Source organism: Phaenicophaeus curvirostris, chromosome 3 (assembly GCF_032191515.1).
Source record: "Phaenicophaeus curvirostris isolate KB17595 chromosome 3, BPBGC_Pcur_1.0, whole genome shotgun sequence".
NCBI lineage: Eukaryota > Metazoa > Chordata > Aves > Cuculiformes > Cuculidae > Phaenicophaeus > Phaenicophaeus curvirostris.
The window spans coordinates 58,830,990-58,852,145 of record NC_091394.1 but is presented as its reverse complement, the minus strand read 5'-3'; the positions used below and the strand labels follow the sequence as shown (position 1 = coordinate 58,852,145).

General features: G+C 40.7%; 1 protein-coding gene across 2 annotated transcripts in view; it reads right to left on the bottom strand.

Moving 5' to 3' along the window:
* LYN (LYN proto-oncogene, Src family tyrosine kinase) overlaps positions 1-18,549 on the bottom strand; it is a 51,607-nt gene extending 33,058 nt beyond the window's left edge. Inside the window, exon 1 of one of the 2 annotated variants that reach the window (XM_069854128.1) lies at positions 18,454-18,549. The gene's annotated coding sequence lies outside the window, so the exon portion shown is untranslated. The remainder of the gene's footprint in view (positions 1-18,453) is intronic. The other variant, XM_069854127.1, reaches the window with a different exon arrangement.
* Between the last annotated feature and the right edge of the window lie 2,607 nt (positions 18,550-21,156).

Here is a 21,156-nt window from a genome sequence, read left to right as displayed (position 1 = left end):
AGAGGATCCTGAACCTCATCTCCCTCACGGAAATGAAAGCCCGTAGTCCTCACATTACTTAGCTAGGCCTACATTAGCAAAAAGCCCCAAGAGCAGGTATGCTGAAGCCCGTACCTGCTTCAATGGGAGTTATTGCCTCGTTCATTCAAGTATAGCCCCAAGGACTGAACATTCAGTAGAAGCAAGACCATAGCAAGGGTTTATTTAAACATAAGCCCTGCACTGCGTGTTCCTAAAGCAATCCTGTTCTTGCATCCAGAGTCTACTACACACCACGAACTACAGCCTAGCAAGTGGGCGCAACCGCTTCAGGAGTGGGATCCCAATCTAACTAAACTGCTAACATAGACACATCTAGAGACTTTTAGCTTCTTTATAAACCAAGCCTCTTAAATTATTTAAAAAACCCATTTGAAAAATATGCAATAACATAAAATGAATGTTTAGCACTTAATATACACCAATATAGTTAAGTATATGATATATAATATAATATTTAATTTCCTGACCTTATATTATTCCTAAACAATTATAGGCAGGCAATGGAGACAAAGCATAAAAAAAAGTTGAAAAATAATTTTTAACCTTTAGAAACTGGCTCAGTGAGCACATGTTCTTTTGATACTGTGAAATGAAATACTTTTGAACTCTTCAAAGATCATAAGTTCCTGTATTTCTGTACAGGCTAGCCCTCTGTGAAGCTACTGGTTCCAGACTGCACATTTAAAATTCCATAAGATCAGTCCTATATCCAAACCAAACGTAACTGTCTTGGTTTCAAAAGCTTCTGCTCAGTGACTGCTCAGCTCACATGCAATGCCACATGTATCTGTTTCCAGCACAGTATTATACATTTTTACTGAAATGCGATCCAGGTTTTTCCTACGGTTTTGAGAGTGATGTTGAAGTAAAGACTCATAAGGCCAATATAGACAGCAGGCACCGACAGGAGAGTTTCAATCAATGCACATTGCAATGGATTTCAAAATACAAAATGTAGTATACCAAAGTTAACTTCACAAATGTTTGACCCTAGCAAACTACCTATACAAAAAAGAAGCTTTGAAAGTCAAAGTTTTTATGCAGTGTACATTTTTATCAGTTTTTATAGTAGTCATAAGGAAAATCTGAAGGGGAGGACATTCATTCATGCATAAATAAAATATTTCACACAGTGGAAAACGTTTATTTGCCTAGGTTTCTGTTGCTGTATCACAATGAGTATCAAGGAAGCCTTTTGAGCAGATATAAAGAGAAAGTAGTGAGCAAATAGCAATCCACAGGGAGCAGCATCATTACAAATGGAACTATGTTATCGTTCGTCAGATAAAAATAATTTAGATAATTTAGAGATCAGAGGAAATGCTGTCAGTCCCTACTCAGATCCTTCCCATTCTAACAGCTTTGTGCTATAGGTTGTACTACTTTTCATCCATGCTTTTCACTTATTGTCTTGTCCACGCTTCTAGACATGAAAGATAAACATTTAATTAATGAAAGGAAACTGTGCAACATAGCTGCTAACTTGTATCCATAGATATCTAAAAAAATAACAGCTTCTCCCCCTAACAAAAATAACAGCTTCTCCCTTTAACAAAAAGCACATTATATTACATGGCTAAAAGGTGAAGACAAGTACTTGAGTAAACATCTGGAATGTGGTGACAAGAACCTAAGTTCAGATGCAAAAGCCCACAGGATTATCCATAAGAACCATCACACAGAGTATCTGCAGCAGGTTTTTCCACTGGCACTGATTTTGATGTCTACTGAGACATTTGCCTTGAAATGTCCCTCTGAATTTCATCTTGCTACACTTCACTTGGCTCTTAATTTCAAAACAGATTACGAGGTTCTAGTGCAATGTTTTTCCAAGGTTAAAAGCTGCTGTCTATCCCCAGAACACTGTTTGTCTGCCTTTGTTCTACTACCAGCAGAGTATGTGTTCAGAGTCACAATGCTTCCTACTGCACGCAGTCAAGATTCGTGTGACCATCACCTGTCCATCCATCACCACCAGCATCTGAGGTTTCATTTCCTCTCAGCACTTACCCTTTGCATCATCTACAAAGCCAATCTCATTTTTCATTCTGTTCATAGTCACAACTATTCTCCTCCTTTGATTCTGTTACACACAATATTTACGGTGTGCATCAGAAACCATTTCCTAAAAACCCACTTGACATGTCCGGATTTTTCTTGAGCAAACTACTCTTCATGAAAATGACTCTCACATCCTCACCAATCTTTCAATAGCTTGGAGCAGCTTGACTTTAATCTTTGCAGGAAGTGCTGATTTTTTCAAAAGCAACTAAAATGTATGGTATTTTGGCTTTTCCAATAATAAAGTAACTTTTAAAAATAATTAAACAACTTTATTTTATCAATTAACTATCTGTTGTCCAACAGGATAGTAATCATATTTATAAATAACAATTCTGTGGGTCAGTTAGGCTTTTAACAGACATATACATACGTATTTTAACAGGTACATAAATAAAACAAATTCGTTTCCAGTTACAAGTTTTATATGCAGTAAATTCTTCATTTAAGTCAGAAAAATTCTTATGCATATATATAAGATGCTCCTTAGCAGTACCAATAAGACAGAGACAATAAGATGTCTAAAGAAGCAAAAAAAATTAAAAAATGAAGACCTCCAAATTATTCTGAGTCTTGAACGTTGCTCTATATTTAAACTTATCCTTTATCAAAGAATAGGAAACAATTGCTTACACCTACATATAAAAACACCATCTGGTTTTAAACCTGGAGCTTTAAAGCAGCTTAGAGAGCAGAGGGGTAAATAATTTTATTTTTCAACATTTCTTTCAAAAATTGAGGAGAGTATTTTTCCCATCCTCTGTTTTAGCTGTTTCTGAGTTTCATCCTATTTTATCTGAGTGTGGCCTTTAATGTCAGCTGGCTTGCTGCTACTTCACCAGTTATAAAGCCAAAGGCAATACTGCCTTCATTGGATCTCCTGAATAATCGTTAATGTGAGACTTCTCTGCATTACCCCCGAGGTCAAGGCCAAAGTGTCTTGAAAAACAAACAAACTCAGACTGATCAGCTTGGATCTAAAACTGTTGAGGAGAAAGAACTGTAAGCCCATTCTATCCAATGGCACAAACAACTACATTTTCAGCACCTTCACACAACTTTCTGCATCACTTCAATCAACTGCTCAAGCTTCCCATTCCATTAAAAAAAAAAAAAAAAAAGAGAGAGAGAAAGAGAAAGTAATTAATCTCAACTTTTATTGCTGACTTCTCTACACTGATCTGTGGTACCTAAGCGTTGCAACAATTTTCTATAGCTCTGTTATTGTGACTATGAGGAGGAGCCTGTGAAACCTGGGTTCATTTCTAACCTATTATCACATGGTGCAGAATAGCAAAGCAATCTCTAGGGAACACAGAGGAGGATTTTTATTCGAGGTGGTAGGGGTCGGCAAAGCCTCATCTGTACTGCCCTACACATATTTCCATACTGCCAGTGAAGATGAGCTACTAGACCAAAGTGAGAATAAGAGTGACAAAAATAAATTATCTGTGGTTGGGAATAATGTGTAAGAGTTAAACTGGAAGGCAACTGAACAGAAGTAGATTCTTTTTCTTCACTCGTCTCAAAAATGTCTTTTCTGGTTTTGTTCAGCCTTGTTCTTATACCTGCAACTAATCACATGTATATAAATATACTATATACATCATATCCCTACAGAATTATACAAATATTTAATTTTTACTGAAAGTCCTGACTGCTTGGTAATTTTCATCAAACTAAACTCTTGCAAACACGGAAATCTTGGGTAAGCTTTCATCTAGGGCTTGTTTCACTTCCTAATCTTGTTTTTGCACTGGAGACCCAACTAGGGGAACTTAAGCAGTTTGCTCGTCCCTCGACCTTCAGCTGAAATAGTTTTGTATAGCTCAGTCACTCCTCACTTCATGTATTTTAATCTCTTTTTTCAATTTAGCTTATTTCTATAGGTCCAGATTACATAATATCCATGACTCTCAAACTGATTCTTTCCCTTATATGATACACACATAAATGGGCATGTATATATGCACATGCAGGCACAAATCACGATGTGCTCCCTGCAGTGCATGTAAAAGGGAGCATGGGTAGCCTAAATCAACTCAGTGTTTAACTATGTCAGACTTGCTGAGTGTGATTCTCTTGCGATGTGAGAAGCAGTAGTCCAGCTGACAGCATTTTTGAAAAGGAGAATTTAGGGAATTCTTGAATCTTTTTGGGGGAAAAGGTGAGACAAAGCTAAAATAATATTTTGACATACATATCTATATAAAGAAGCAAGGAAGATAAACAAGTTAATCCCCAGTGTAATCATTAAATATGAGGAAAAATATGCAATAAGCACATTAGTGTGAGACTTCCTCATACTTATTCTCATTTAAATCAAACTAACATTTTTCAAGTGTGCACTTCTAACAGAGCTATTTAATTTATCACTCATGATTATAGGAGCTGACTAAAAACTACTTTCTGGGAAAGGCAGACCTGTTCCAAGTAGCACAATCACATTGTATAAGCTCAGAAGCAAGTTTGCCATGCTCCATTTTCAGAGAGGTTAATGGGTGGTGGTGGAGAATAAAATATTATTGCTGAAAGGTTTCAGAACATCATTCCACTTGGCTTAGAAGCTGTCTGATAATTTCCAGCCTTATGCATGTTTTGGGGAAAACATAGGCATTTAGTACTTCATCCTCTTGGGTGATTAGGAAGAAGTCCCACCTCTTTCAGCCTCATTTCTAGGCTTTAAAAATGAAGTCCCCTCAATCCTTTCCATTTCCACTGCTCATCCTAGGAGCCCTTATCCACATCTCTTTCAGTCTGAACCCATCCCTCTTAAGGACAGGAAACGGGAGTTGGTCAGGTGTCCCAAGATGACTTGCAGCAATGCCTTGCAGCAAATGGTATTAATATTTCTTCCATCTACAGAAAGATGTCACCCAATACATTCCAGACATTAAATTATTTTTACACTTCCATCACACTACCCTTCTACAATCAGCTTGCGATCCATAATGACATCCAAGTTTGCTTCATTTTCATAGTGAGAAACTACTGTCCCAGCAGACTTTCCTCTCTTCAGACTTTCCTCTCTTCAGTGGCATAACCTTAGATCCCAATACTAAATTTCTAAATTCTAAATTTCCAATACTAACTTTCCAAGTGACAGGGGACAGGACAAGAGGGAATGGCCTCAAGCTCCACCAGGGGAGGTTTAGGCTGGATGTTAGGAAAAAATTCTTTACAGAAAGGGTCATTGGGCACTGGAACAGGCTGCCCAGGGAGGTGGTTGAATCCCCTTCCCTGGAGGTGTTTAAGGCACGGGTAGACGAGGTGCTGAGGGATACGGTTTAGTGTTTGATAGGAACAGTTGGACTCGATGATCCGGTGGGTCTCTTCCAACCTGGTTATTCTGTGATTCTGTGATTCTGTAAATTTCTCCCCATTATTTTGTCGGACTATTCTTTCTACATTATATTCTCAGCTACCTGTGTGTTTCTAATGTCTCCTGACATCACAAGGGGACCCCTATTTTTTCATTGCAAATGAAATTATTAAAAGAAAAAGAAGTCTTAATGTAATGTTAGTGCAACAATTTGGCAACAGAGAATGGTCTTCTTGCCAAGAGTTTGGGGAAGTTCAACAGACAGGCACCACAACCCTGTTCAGCTTCTTTCACAACTACTTCCTTCGCAATTGTGATCAAGACAAACTCTACTTTGTCCATGCTATCTCAGATTATTTTTTAAAGTTTTCACATATCATTTGCAGAAAGCATCACCCTAACACCTTCATGCCCTCCAACAATTATATACCTACTAGGGTTATAAATCCATCATGTTTCTACTTCCTTAGTAATGTTCAGTTTTAACCATACCTCCTCAGAGCCCAGATTCCAGACGTTAACATACAAATATCTCAAACCAACTAAACCAATCTGCACTGGCAGAAACATTTCTTGAATTCATTACCAAGCTGACTACTTTTCTCATTGACGTTCTTGACACCCATTCTTCTATCCTTTGGCGTATTGTTTTTTTAACCCCCACATTGGCCTGCATCAGGTTCATTAACTCCAGTCCATTTCCTGATTTAATCATTTTTTAAAACAAAACTGAAGTTAGAGCAGGGAAAAATGGTGTGCTTCCATCCCAGACTTCCCTGTATGAAGTGATACAAGTGATCCAATAAAGTTTTATAGAAATCAGATGTGGCCAGGTGAAGTTTGAGAATTATGTACTTCCCTCTGCAGCCTTTGAAATAGGAGTGCTTTGCTAAAACTGTATCAGTTCAAGTAAACAGTTTTATATATCCAAATCATACTAATCCACAGTCCAATCTTTGCCTGTCTTGCCTGTGAGTGTCTGAAAGATAAGTTTATTCAGTGCTCAACTAAATGATACATGATCTTTGTTGGAACTCAGAAATGACAGCATAATACATATAATAAATATCATCATAGTTGATGACCTGCAAGGTAGCTCTAACAGGGGTGGGCCACCCTGACCAAGAAAGAAGCATCTTCTGTTTTCCTACAAACCCACCAGGTTTTGCCTATGTTTGTTAAGTGCTTGATTCCATGCAGGAATTTTGGCAGTGGTGAAAAAAAGAAAATAAAAAATTGAAACAATCAATAAGAAACACTGAAAATACCTGGTGTCATATAATATTATAATGCTTGCAAAAGTATAAGATTCTGAAACAGAACATTACATTGAAATGAAGCGAATACAATTTACACAAACTACTGATATTTGCTTATTCAGTTGAAGAAAAATGCCAAAATACAAGAAAATTAATCCACACACAAATGTAATTTTGTTAATGTTGCATCATAGGCTTTATATATCGTGAAAATGTTCCAGATTCATGTAGTCAGTATTTTTGGCACTAATTTTAAACCAAGTCTGCATTAACCTAACATCTGTTTTCTGACCTTATAACACTTGCTTCATTTTATTACAATCATTTGCCTCAACTGCATCCTCCAGAATTTTGAATCAATATCAACAATGAATTAATTCACTTTGCCAGCCCTCAGGCAACCACATCTTCCATTTCCTCAACTTTTTTCCACTGTACTATATCTTTTGAAGATAAGGGGAAAGGTCAAATAACATCTTAATTTGACATAATGGAATAAATGCTTCTATCAAATTCTTCAAAAGGATCATATGAAATTGCACAGAGAAAAATTGTACCAACGTGTTAACCAAATTAAAAGGAAGGTTTCCAAAATACTTCACATACTTAAAAGTGTCATGCAAACTGTAAGTAAAAATGTAATTTTCTTTGCTGGTAAAACCTCTCCGTAATGACAAACCACAGCTCCATATAACCAAATTTCCACTGCCAAATGAAAATCTGGCCAAACCACTACACTGAAGAGGAACAAGGTTTGTCCTACGTATTAGGAAGTGCATCACTCCAGCTAGCAAACTTCAAGGACTACGTCTACATTCCAAGCTGAGTGTATATATGACTCTCATACAATTTTTTCACCTTTAAATTGATGACTTTGATCAATAATAGCAATGTGCTAGACTTTCAGCAATCTAATATTTGCCTTAAGCTTTACAGATGTCCATGTCCACTAGTAGTATAAGGATCCATCTCTCCCTTTTCAATGACTAGAGCAATCACTGCATTATAGGAAAATGAGAAACTACCCATAAAAAATGACAAGGTGTTGGAGTAAGGTCCAGGGGTAGCCCAAATGACATCAACCTCATAACAAGTGATGCAACAGAAGAGCAGAAGGACAAGCATTGCACACTCTCTTTGGAGAACATATATCTGGAACCTACCTTTCATCACTCCTAACAATACTCACTTAGCTCCTTGCTCTCTCCTGCTTCACACACAAACACTGTGCCTCCCAAACCAAGGTGCAGTTAAGAGGTGCACAACAAGGGCTCCTACGTCAGTCCAAAGGGCCTAGTTCATACACACAGTGGTTTTATTCGGGTGTCAATTTCAACATATCCATCAATGCACTTCAAACCAAAGGCATAGCCACACAAACAAATTACACTGAGTAACAAGTGGCCTGGCATGAGCAGTAGTGCGTCTGCATTTATTGCATGATACGTGAAAGATAAATGAAAGTCACCTTCTCCTTCTTTTATTGAGCCCCAGAAGGCAAAATGGGAAGAAGTGAGTAGCTGCTAACATTTAGTGAATTTGGGGAAAATTAAGGTGTCTCTTTAATATCATCACCAGGCTGTACCCCAGCTAGCTCTTCAACTGAAATTTATCACTCTGTCTGCCCCCTCCAGAGGGCACATCAGAAGGTATATTTGCAGGCAGCAGCTGACACTTGAAACCTTCTTCTCATTCAAGTAAGGCAGCCTAATGCTCTATCCCCACACGCTCGGACAAATGTATTGATAGGACATTTGTTAGGGAGAATCATTAAGAGCTACTAAGACTAAAGGGAGAAGATGATTATTTATAAACACAGCCTTCAACTTGTTAAAGATGTTGTTAGCAATAAAATGTTTTGCAGCTGTGATCTTTGGTTTGAGATGTGCCTGTAATTCAAAATTATTGTTACAATGTAAACAGAACTCAAAGATCATGAAATTATCACTGAACATCAATGAAAACATGATGGAAGACAGCAAATTCACAGCCGAAGCCAACAAGCCCCGATGAAAGATTTGGGGGTAGCCTCATACAAAGTATACCACTTCTCCTTTGTGTTTATCTTCTGCTTTCAATGTGTTTAATAAAAGGGGGGAAAGTGGAGCAGCCCGTTAGTACATATCGGCTTTGTTTTCTCAGATTCAGGTAACCATATTTCCATAGAATAAATCAATTATTATAAACTTTACCTGGTTTTATACATTCTACAATCTGCTTTCAACATGAATTTAGGTAGTTATAACTAAATTAGTACAGAATGACTTCTGCGTCAATGGATCCTAGCTCTGTACCAGCCAGGTCATTTTGCAACTCACACTACTTTGCATAATGCTGCATTTACCATCCTGGCCAATGGTCAGAGAGCTTTTTCAGCTGCTGTCACCTCCATGTTTAAATGCCAACACGTACTCATGACCAAACCTGCACCTTAAACACAGCATTCTTGTTGTAATAGCATCCTATTGTGCCTTGGCCACCTGTCTAAAGCAATGAATTTCACAAAAGAAAAACAGATTTTATTTTTTTTTCAAACTCTTCAAACATGAGCATATAGTTCAGTTGAAAAAAAAGATATGCTTCTCCAGCAGATTCTTTTGTGTTTCACTAGCTGTACAGCATCAGATATACACAGAGGAATCATTGTACTGAGGTATGTAATACTGATTTAAGAATGAACAATAAACTCAGATGAAAATTTGGGATTAAATCATGCTTACTGATGTGGGCTAACACTCTTACTCAGAGTCCACTTCCTCCTGGAAGTGTGCAAACCTTGGACAACCCTTCTTAAGTTGAAAGAGGAAGTTGAGAGAGTTCTTAAAAAAAAAAATAAATCAGACAGTGCTAAATCAGGTGCCAGTAAACTACAGCAGCAGAAATGAAGTTTTGTGGTATTTCTTCTTTACAGGAATACTAGAAGAATTAACTAGAAGCGCAAGAAGTACTAACTGTGTAATTATTCTGATGAGGAAACCACCTTATTTTGTTCTTACTGATGTAAGTAGCAGAAACTCACTTAACGTCAAGGGCGTAAGATTATACTCCAGGCTCAGGCATTTCACAGAGGTCTATTTATAACTGATTTTACTTAATTTTGAACTGTGTATCAGTTATATCCTTTGCAGGCATGACTCTAAACCAGGTATGTTTCAGTTGACTTCTCATCCACCTTAGCAAACTGTTCCAAGCAACTGTTGCAATTTGGGATACATATGGGAACACCAAGGTATATTGTCTGAAACACTAGTTTGCTGCACACGGTATAAATAGAACTAGAAGAGCTATATCATGAGCAATTTTTTTGAGGATTTTAGATGAGAAAAACCCTTGAGATCAGGGGTTTTTTTAATAGATATGAGTACACTCTGCATAAGCCTACCAAATACATTCTGAAGGATTGCAAACTGCTACTAGTTTAGGTCTGAAAGGCTGGCACATAGACAAAAAAGCACATTTTAACTAAAGTCTTATGAAACTACATGCTCAAGCTGGCATGACAAAGGAAATACATCACTGAATGAACATGGAGGAAGAAGTCATGCCCAAGTTTCCAAGTATGCTTTTCATACACGTTGCATGCAAGAGCATGAATAAGAAGTTACTTTAATGTTAACCAAAATTAAAAATGTTTTACATTCTCTCCATCTTCAGACAGCAGTGAGAGTGGAAGTCTGGAAACTCTCCTTTGAGGGAGGTTTGTGAATTGGTGGTGCGACAGTTCACTTTGTTGTTCCTGCTTCAAATGTTCTAAGGAAGAACTGGAGACCTTGTAGTTTAAACACATGTATGTCTTTGCTAATTATGTTTCTCAAGGGCAAGAATGAACACAGAGTTCTCCAAATCACCAGGACAGCAGCTATGCAAGAACATTAACTTGATTAAAATTCTTTTATATTTGAGAGAAGTTATTCTACACTAAATAGAAGTTCTGAATGGAGGACTGACTTGAAGAAGCATGTTGCGTTTGCTCAGTATGTTGATTTATTTCATTTTCAGAAATCAATCAACATTTTGACTGCTGCTACTATTTTGACTTTGCCTTGATACTTCTTATTTTCTTTCTCTAAAAACAACATTACTGTGATGGCAACATATTGTTACTGGATTGCATAGCATTCAGAATTTTCTGTTGCTTCTAGTCCTGCTTAATCGTCAAAAGCCTTGCAATGGATAGCAGAGGAAGACCTAGCAGTTACAACCATAGCCAGTTCCACTGAACTCAGCTCAGATCCTGCAAGTGACAGCCCACAACTTGCAGGAGCTCTACAGGCTTTGAGAAACTCAGGCCAGGACTTTCTAAACAAAGTGCAGGACACAGATCTTAATGAGTAGGCCAGCATATATGATAATTTTGGCAGATTTAGACTAACAGTAAACTGAGGACCATGACAAGAATTACTTTCACATTTATACCGCAGACTATACAAATTTCACAGCACTATTACTACGACTGTACTGGCTGGTCATTAAAGTTTATAAGCCTTGTAACTTCAAATATCAAATATACAGTTCATAGGCAGGTCACATGATTACACAGTACCTAACAAAAACTTCTTACACTGTGTACGAGCCCCATTGTTTTTATGTGACTTTAGTACTCACAGTCCACGCAGATAACTTTCCAAGCAAGAACTAAGAATAAACCAGTGTTCACAATGGTCACCCAAGCTTGTTTCAGAACTGTAATTAGTCCATGATAAAATGATATTTGAATCCTATAGAATTAAGTATTATATAAAGAAGAGACTTTAAAAACCAATAGGACTGCTTCATTGTTGGGCACACACAGGAAGATCTCAGGACAATGCAAACCATGGGAGAAGAGGTGTAGGAGAGGAGACTGAAATCCTTGAGAAGTCAGAATAGAGGTCGATGCTGAGAAATAAATGAAGAGGGACGACTATAGAAGCAGTCCTCAATGAACATGAAGTAAGAAGGAGAAAAGCCAACCAAATAAGAATGCAAAGGATGACAACAAATGAGGTAGAGACAATTACAGTTTCTATGAAAGCACATTTTCTCAGTCAGGATGACAAGATACTGAACGTGTAATAAACGTAGACACATCACTGAAACTGTGGTCTGTGCTGTAAGGAAAAATTACTTTCCTGTGTCGTACCACACCAAGCATCCCGCTAGTTTTGCTTTTATTGCAGGAGCATGGAAAAGGACTTTTCACCCAACTAAACCTAGCAGGAAGACTGCCATTGTACATAGTCACATTACAGAAAAGAATACTGTTGGGATCTCTGATTCAAATCAACTATTCAAATGTCGAATTTTGAATTTTCTGACACTTCTATCCAATGTCCTCGGACTTGCTTAAATGTTCAGTTAAGAGCAGAAACATCTCACCAGAAGGACCTTTCTCTCACTTGTTCATCCTACCAGCCAAATCTCTTTTCTGCTGGTGCTGACTCTGCTGAAGTTGGTTCTTCAAAATTTGCACTGCTGTCCCTAAACTAAATTTCTTAAGTTTCACTTTCTGCAGGGACTGAGCGTATGGGGCATGTCGACACCAAGAAGCACAGCAAGGAAATGCTGGAACAAGATCTGTCACCTTAGCACCACACCCCCACAATACCAAGTCTTGGTTTCTTCTTCACAGACCAGCACGCATGCCAGTGAGCACACTCTGCTTCACTGAACCAGGTGGATTTACAAGAAAGGTCAACGCTGGCTTAAAAATCTTTTACAGGTGCTGCTACATAGCACAGAAAAACCTCCAGCATGCAACAGAAATAAAGCTTGACCAGAAAAGGCCAGAGCAATATCACAGAATGTCAGACAAAAGGTTAGCAGACAATGCACGCTGACCATCTTCAAGATAGAAACTAACATGTTTTAGGTTATGCTGAGGTCACCATTTTAAGTCAGATATGGTCAACAGAGGTATGTAACTCCAAAGATAGATTACACCTACAGGTAATACATGTTCTAGATAGAAGAGTCTTGCGGTACCTTTACAGAAGTACAAAGCTGCCCTTTCTGGAGGCAGAGGCTTCTTAAAACACTATGAAGACCATGTCAGTACTCCATTGGACTGGTTGGTACCCATTAGATTTCACACCTCTTCAAGAGGCTGGGGACACATATTTCTGGGTACATATTCCCTGACAAGGCAGTACAAGGAGATTACAAATGATAATTAGACTATGAAAGGTGCTGAATCTTATTTTTCTGGAAGGGGAAAAAGAGAAGTTGCTGCACAGACATCTAAATGAACAGTTGAAATAAACAGCTGATGCTACTGACAGACCTGAAGACAAAGCTGCAGAAAAAGAAACAACAACATGGTGCTGGAGAAATAAAAAAACTATGGAAGAAGGAAAAGGAAACAGTGTTAGGAAAGGGGTACTGCTACAGCCAGATAAAGACTGAAAAATGCCTTTTCCCAGGAAAGTGGGGAGGAAAAAACCCAGCACATTACTATTAATGAAGACATTCAAAGCAGTGTGCCTCCAGACTTTTTCAGACACTGGTAAGCATCATGACAGAGGGATGGGAACTGCTACCAAAGAAATTTAGTGGGAGATTTTCAGAAGAGACAAGCTCTCCCGGTCAGGCCTGGTGGCAGTACTGCTGTCTGTCACCTGCCTAGCAGAAACCATCTACAACCTAAGAGAAAAAGGCTTAGCACTCACCTCAGTATGAACTAGCTCTTCTCCACTAGTGCAAGGACAGCTGCTCAGCCAGTGCAAATACAGCTGGAAACCACTAACAGAGCAAAGACCTCACAAGATAGAAAAAGGAAGAAAAAGTGCCACACCAGCAATACAGCAGAAGAGTTGCTTAAAAGGCAAGTTTTCCTACACCCCTTACAGGCCGCAATGCTTCTCTCTAGCCTTTGCATGCTTTAGAGAATCTTTAGCAATGGTAGGTTTGTAGTCTTAAAAATGTACTTCGAATCTCATTTGCTTGCTCTGCTACGCCATAATGACACATTCAAATGACTCTTGCAATCTATTTTGAACAAGTTGAACACAGAAAATCCAGCGTAGGATTTCCTCTTTCTCCTGCCCATCCCTTTCCTGCTTGTTTACCAAAAACTTTCACTTCCTCAATAGTGCTGACACTAGCTCTGGTGATCACACAACCCTCTTCTGCAGCTCTTGTCCACTCACACCTGAATCGCAGCTACCACAAGGCATCCAGCACATCCTGAAGTATTTTAGAAGTCCTATCTAGCCTGGTAAGGCTGGGGTTGACCTGGAGAAAACCATTTTCCGTCCACTGGATCTAAGGAATGTAAGTCTCATGACACTAGCAGTGGATACTCAAGCAGGCAATTTCAATAAATGCAATAGATATACTACTATCTTTTCCTACTCAGTTGATATCACCGACAAATATTTGCTTTGCCTGAAAAAGGTAAATCTTAATCATGCGTCAGACATACTGATTTAAATATATGTTACCATAGGAATTAATTCAAACATAAATATTAATTTGTTTAATATCAATATTGTTCTAAGCCCCTAGTACAATCATACATGGAAAGAACAAACCTTCTTAACACCCACATATATTGCTGCACTAGCTCCTAAAACAGCCTATCATTTCAATTTATGCCCAAGAAAAAGCTTGAACAAGTTTTCATCAAAAAATAGATCAAACAGGGTTGTATGCACCTATCTGTACAAACTAATGAAGGAAACATGGAAAGCAAACCAATATTTTATAGACACCACATCAGAAAACCCACGTAACAGGCTATGTTTTTGTCGACAAAGTTCTTGAAATGCCTTTTTGTTAAACCAACAAAGAGGTAGTTAAGAACACATCCCAGAGGGAGTCCATGCCCTCCAAACTTCTATCACATCCAGACTTTCAGTAGCCCTCTATAACAGAAAAAATTGCAGAAAAGGCCATTCCAGAAGAGCAGTTGCATGCCATAATTCAACTCCTATACTGAGATATCACATTTTTCAGTTTAAGGTTGCACAATTTGTTCTCAGGTGCTCTCAAGAAATGGCCTGGTCAGAAGAACGTGCACAGTAAAAATGAGGCCTTTGCAAATTAAAGTAGCAAATTCTACAACATATCAACCGCAACACAGACAGGAAGAAGTAGCCTCATGCTGTACGCAGCAGAGACCATAGAGGAAGAAGGACGCATTGTTCAGACTGTTTATCGTTTGAGTGCTTTGAACTGAAGAAGTAAGATAGTGAGCTGCGCAAACACAGGAACCAATTGTAGATACTTACGATGCCAGCAGTTTGGAAAAGACAGACAATGTTGACCTAAGGGATGGCAATTGCTGGCCTGAATAGTGCTAATCTACTCTTATTTCCCCAGAGAAATGAAATCTACCCATTCCCCCTTCACCTCTCCTTGGTCTTCTCCTTCTTTTCTCCCTCAGCAAAGCCCTACAATCAAAATACCGTCTCTCTTCTGACATTTGGCTGACAAAAATAACCAAACTATTTACATCTGTGAATAGTTCTTTAGGGCACACAACAAACACAAGTATCTCATAAATATTTGGAGGAAATGCTTCCAGCACAAGTTGAATTCTACCTCTGTATGTTGTTCCATGAACTCACATTTTCAGGAAAGATGCTGAACACAACTGTGAATGATTCAGACTCGGAAATTACAGCATTTAATGAAAACGTCAACAGGAAATGTATTTGAATCAGGCAAAAATAAATATGAAAGGACAGACCTTTCCATCCTTCCCTAAAGGACAATTAAGTTTAAACTAGGGACAGTCACACTAAGGACAGTTACACTGTATTTGCCTTTATTAGTAGAAGCTGATTTCTCTGAAAAGGTACTATAACTGTTTACAGTACGGTAGCCTCCTTCTCCTTGCATGCCTCACTAAACACCATTTTCATATGAATGTAATTTTACATATTTTATCTACATAGATTCCTGTGGCTTGGCTCAGCAAGGCTGGAAGCCTTTCTGTCTATACTGTCTATAGCACACTTACACTCTCATGGAAGAAAGGACACAAATAAGTGGGAGGAACAGGAAGTAGGAACATGATCAGCTGGAGAAAAACCCTAATTCTCAGTTGGGCAACTGGGTCTTCTACAGAAGGAAGCTGTTCTTCTTAGAGATAGAAATACTATAGGGGTAAAACCACAATACATAATAATTAAGAGAATAATGTGGTTTGCTGTAATTCTTTATGCACTCAGCTCCATAGCTTCAGAAGGAAGTATCACCTCCTGTACACATAGCTCACACAACCCGCAGGATCCCCAGCCAACAGATTCTCCTTCCACCGCTTGCATTACCACTTCACAGCTCACATCCTCCAGGGATTCCTGATATTACAGAAATACACCTCTCTGTACTGCCATGCTACTAGAGCAGAGTGGGAAGAATCCCAGTCTACACCTGTTGCTCACCTTGCATTTATTAGATCTATGTATTTATTTATTATTTTTCTGCTTGGGTTTTGTGTTCATTCAGTTTTGCAAAGTGCTCCCCAAACCCATGAGTAAAATTACCTCTACAGTTCCCTGGGCACAAGAAATTAAGTCAGTCAGAATATGCACATATGGAAAGGAGGAACGACTTCACTTGCTCCCCAGACCACCTTTGAGAAAAATAAAAATTGGTTCATGGTCAACATACTTCCATCCAAAAAACTAAAAGATGCCCATGAAGATTCCAAAGAACATGCAAAGTACGGATAGGAACACATACCCTTTTTGTCATAGAAATGGAATCACACCTAAGACTAGACACTGCAGTTCTTAAACTTTTCTGAACACCAACAGAGAGGTCAAATGCCACTCTCTGATGTGCAGCACAAGAAGGGCCAGTTATAGCATCTCTGGTCTTGTGAGACACTCCGTTGAAGATCAGCTACTAAGCTGAGCCTGCAGGACTTTGGATCTTTTTCACTGCCCGTTTTAGGAACTGCTTCCCATAACACTTGATGTTCTGTGATGCCATTTATCTCACAAGAACCAACAAGGCTATGGGAAGACAGCTCAGTTCAAACTGCATGGATAAAATGGGTCAGGGGGGAAAGTACTATGAAAGAGTTATTTATACATTCATAAATACTTATATATTCATAAATATATGCAAGAAAGGATTTCACATTTATGGAAACTCATTGAAAGGGTAGCATTAGAATCTGGAATTTAAACACCTTGAAGGCAATGGGGTTTCACTTCATATGCCAAAGTTTAATAGTTCATTGCATTGTCAGAAAAAGCCATTGCGCAACTCAACTGGTCAAGGAACTTACAAGGAAAGGCCTAAGCATTACCTCATCCTCTGTATATACAGGGGAAAAAAATCCTCTTATTTACTCCAAAAACCATACGGGAGAAATGCGTAATAGCTTCAAGTCAGCCAGTTACTGTACAAAGATGATAAGTTTACATTTTTACAGTTAAAAAAAACGTATATATCAACAGCACAAAATTAAAATAGGTCTTTATGTTAGTAAATCAAGAATTCTTTTTTAGCTGCTCTGTAGCTTACAAAGCTGAATTGAAGACTATACTATACACTATAAATCTCAGAACAGATCCACAGAATGAGACATCTGTTGATCTCAGAGTGCATTAACTTTAATCCTTGCCCAAGATTTCATAACAATCTATTAAAAGTACCTAACTGATTTCTAGCCTGTTGCTACTTTTTCAGAGAAAACTAATTTTTTTCTCATCCATATATTGAATGCTTTTGATAGTAACTGTTATAAAGTTACAAAATTTCAGCACGTAAGAGGAAGTAGCAGCTATTCTGTATTCAGTACTGGGTTAGAAACAATTCACACCAACACAAACACAATTTGACTATCCTTTTGGTAAAACTGAGTGACATTTTCTCAACATAGCTTTGCAATCTTCCTCATTTTTTTTTTCTTATTAATGATGCTACGATGAGTACAAACTTACCTACCTGGCAGACATATTTACAGGCATTTTCAAGTGAGATTAAGATTTCTAAATAACAAAAGTATTCCAAGTACTTCATGGGATCAAGCTGAAAAAATGTGATTTCCAATTTGTATTGGGATGTGCTAAAATATGTTAAGATTGGGAAAAAAAGCAGTCTGACCAAAGGAGGGAACAAAAAGCAAGAGATGGGATAGTGATTCGAGCTTTCAAATGGAACTACAGAATAAGAACTCAACCTTTGTGCTCCCTGTGTGTACCCACAGTAGCATGATCCGGCTAAACAAGTTTTAAGTGTTAATCTCATTGGTCTTCAGAGCCAACAGAGGTCAGTGAGGCAGCAACATCAGTTGTAGCAAACACATAAAAGATGCAACTTCAACAGAAAGTCTAACGGCTTTATCGAAGGCGCAGCACCAGCTAGGGACCTAGATCTAGCTTGACTTTCAGCTCCTAAACTAAAATTGGAAGCAAAAAACCCCTCAAGGCCATTCCATAGGCACACAGAACCTTTACATCAGCAGTCAGCAAGAAACACCACGCACTAAAAGTCACGGTACAGTTTTCTGATCTTTCTCTAAGTTCGAATGCACAGTTAAGAGGGAGCAGCTTTAAATAGGAAGATGCTCCAGAAAAGCCCCCCTAGAATAAAAGCAGTGGAAGAAGGAACACCCGGAGGCCACGGCTTGAAACATCCTCCGCAGACTTTGATCGGCTCATTTCACACGCTTTCCGGCACCAAACAGCCAGAAGGCACCCGAGCCCCAGGATCCAGCAGCAGCCGGGCAAAGCGGCCAAGCATAAATCATGCTTTGAGAATGACTTCACGCCCCCCCCCACCCCCCCAAAAAAAAGCCGTATTTCCTTTAAGACCCCCATCCAGTCCTACCGGGAAGGTCAGGAGCAGCGGCGGCTCCTCCGGGAGAGGGAAGGGAGGGCGCAAGCCGCCCCGGGAAGCGGCTCGCACGGCGGGGCTGGAGCCTGCCCGCCCCCGGCCGCTCGGCCGGCCGAGGCACTTACTTTCCCGGGGCGCAGGTTGAGCGGCAGCAGCGAGCTCCGGGAGCGCTGAGAGGGATGTCCGACCCGGGCGCGGCGGGGCCGGGCTCAGCGGGGCGGGCGGGGCCGGACGGAGACGGGGCAGCCCTCAGCCCCGCCGCCCTCAGCCCTCAGAGCCCCTCAGCCCCGCCGCCCTCAGCCCTCAGAGCCCCGCAGCCCCTCAGCCCTCAGAGCCCCGCCGCACTCAGCCCTCAGAGCCCCGCAGCCCCTGAGCCCTCAGAGCCCCTCAGCCCCGCAGCCCCTCAGCCCCGCCGCCCTCAGCCCTCAGAGCCCCTCAGAGCCCCGCCGCCCCTCAGCCCCGCCGCCCCCCAGCCCCGCCGCCCCTCAGCCGCGCCGCCCCTCAGCCCTCAGAGCCCCTCAGCCCCTCAGCCCTCAGAGCCCCTCAGCCCCGCCGCCCTCAGCCCCGCCGCCCTCAGCCCTCAGAGCCCCTCAGCCCTCAGAGCCCCTCAGCCCTCAGAGCCCCTCAGCCCCGCCGCCCTCAGCCCCGCCGCCCTCAGCCCTCAGAGCCCCGCAGCCCCTGAGCCCCGCAGCCCCTGAGCCCCGCAGCCCCTCAGCCCTCAGAGCCCCTCAGCCCCGCCGCCCTCAGCCCTCAATGCCCCGCAGCCCCTCAGCCCCGCAGCCCCTCAACCCTCAGAGCCCCGCAGCCCCTCAGCCCCGTCGCCTCCGGTGTTGTTCGCCGGGGCCGGGGGCAGCGCGGGGAGAAGCGGGGGCAGCCGCCCCGGAGCCCCGCGGCCGAGGAGTGGCCTCCTGTTAAAGCTTGTGGCCGAATAAACCGGTGTTAGTGCGAGAGGCAAAGCTGAAAGGGCCGTCGCGTTCACCAGCAGCCTAAAAAATAAATAACGGACTTCTCCAGAGCTCAACTATGACAGTCTCCAAGGTCCATTGGAGGCTGGGTTGGAAGAAAACAAAGAGCCAGTAATGCTATCTTTTAATTTCTCCTTTTTTTGTTGTTGTTTGTTTTGGTTTGGTTTTTTGGTTTGGTTTTTTGTTTTGATTTGGGTTTTTGTTTTGTTTTCTTTGGGTTTGTTTATGTTTTCCTCTTTCACCCTCCTTCCACCAGCGACGAAGCTGGTGAAGAAGCTGGAGAACAAGTCTTAGAAGGAGCAGCTGAGGGCGCTGGGGTTGTTTAGCCTGGAGAAGAGGAGGCTGAGGGGAGACCTCCTTGCTCTCTATAACTACCTGAAAGGACGTTGTAGAGAGGAGGGTGCTGGCCTCTTCTCCCAAGTGACAGGGGACAGGACAAGAGGGAATGGCCTCAAGCTCCGCCAGGGGAGATTTAGGCTGAACATTAGGAAAAAAATTTTCACAGAAAGGGTCATTGGGCACTGGAACAGGCTGCCCAGGGAGGTGGTTGAGTCACCTTCCCTGGAGGTGTTTAAAAGACAGGTGGATAAGGTGCTGAGAGGCATGGTTTAGTGTTTGATAGGAATGGTTGGACTCAATGATCCAGTGGGTCTTTTCGAACCTAGTGATTCTGTGGTTCTCCCTCCCTCTCCCTCCTTCTCTGTCCTTTCTCCTCCATTCTCTTTTGTCCTGTTTTGTTGGGTTTTTTTTGTTTTTGTTTTGTTTTCTTTTTTATTTTTAAGTGTGATTTACTAGCCCATTGAAAAGTGAAGTAAAATCTTATAGGTCAGCAAAACAGGAAACACGAATGCACGGACCTAACACCCAGCTGAAAAGCTCTGCAAGAACTGGGAGTCGAGGGGTCATACATGTACTGCCAGACCACCTGGGTGAGTTTGGGTCATGGAGATTTCACAGGCAGGATTTTAAAAGACCAGCATATAAGCTTTCCATGTAAAGTGTTAAAGACAGTGGAACAGATTTGGGGTACAATCAAAGTGGTACTATGTACAAAATGCAAGATGCTTGAAGGCATCTCCATACCCTTTCTAGGAGTCCACCAGTAAGGTCTATCTGTGAGTTGGAGCAGACTGGGGAGCTGGCAAGGATGGCCAGCAGGGCATGCGAAAAGTTGAAAATGTCTCGGTGCAGCTCACCCGCAATGGTTTTAAGAGAAGAGCTTTACTTATGTCCAGGAAAGCAGTCTCTAATAGCAAGACTTTCAGATCTTTGGCTGATGTAAAGACCTGCCACTCATGATGGCACAATCACGTCACTGTAGCACGTGCAGCAGTCCTATCTTGAGGCTGTGACTCCAGTACACAGGCCAGTGCCTTGATCCTGTGGAAGACTCAGTTCATAGAAGCAGCCAGACCATAATCTGCCACATTTCTGAATCAATCCCAGATGTCCCTGTAGAGCTCTAAAAAGTGGAGGACAATAGTTGCTTGTCTTCTTTGAATTATATCATCAGTGATTAAAATAATGTCATGTAGATACTCATAATAAGACCATCCTCTAAAAATATTGTATGTTTAGACAGTAAGGAATTCCTTGAAGTTTGATTAATAAAAAGTTGGTAAATGTTTTTTTCCCTTTGCTCAACTTGTTTAAAACTACAATAACAACAAAACCCAAAAACCACAAACCAAACTTTTTCCCTATGAAATATTTATACAAAAAGGAAACATCT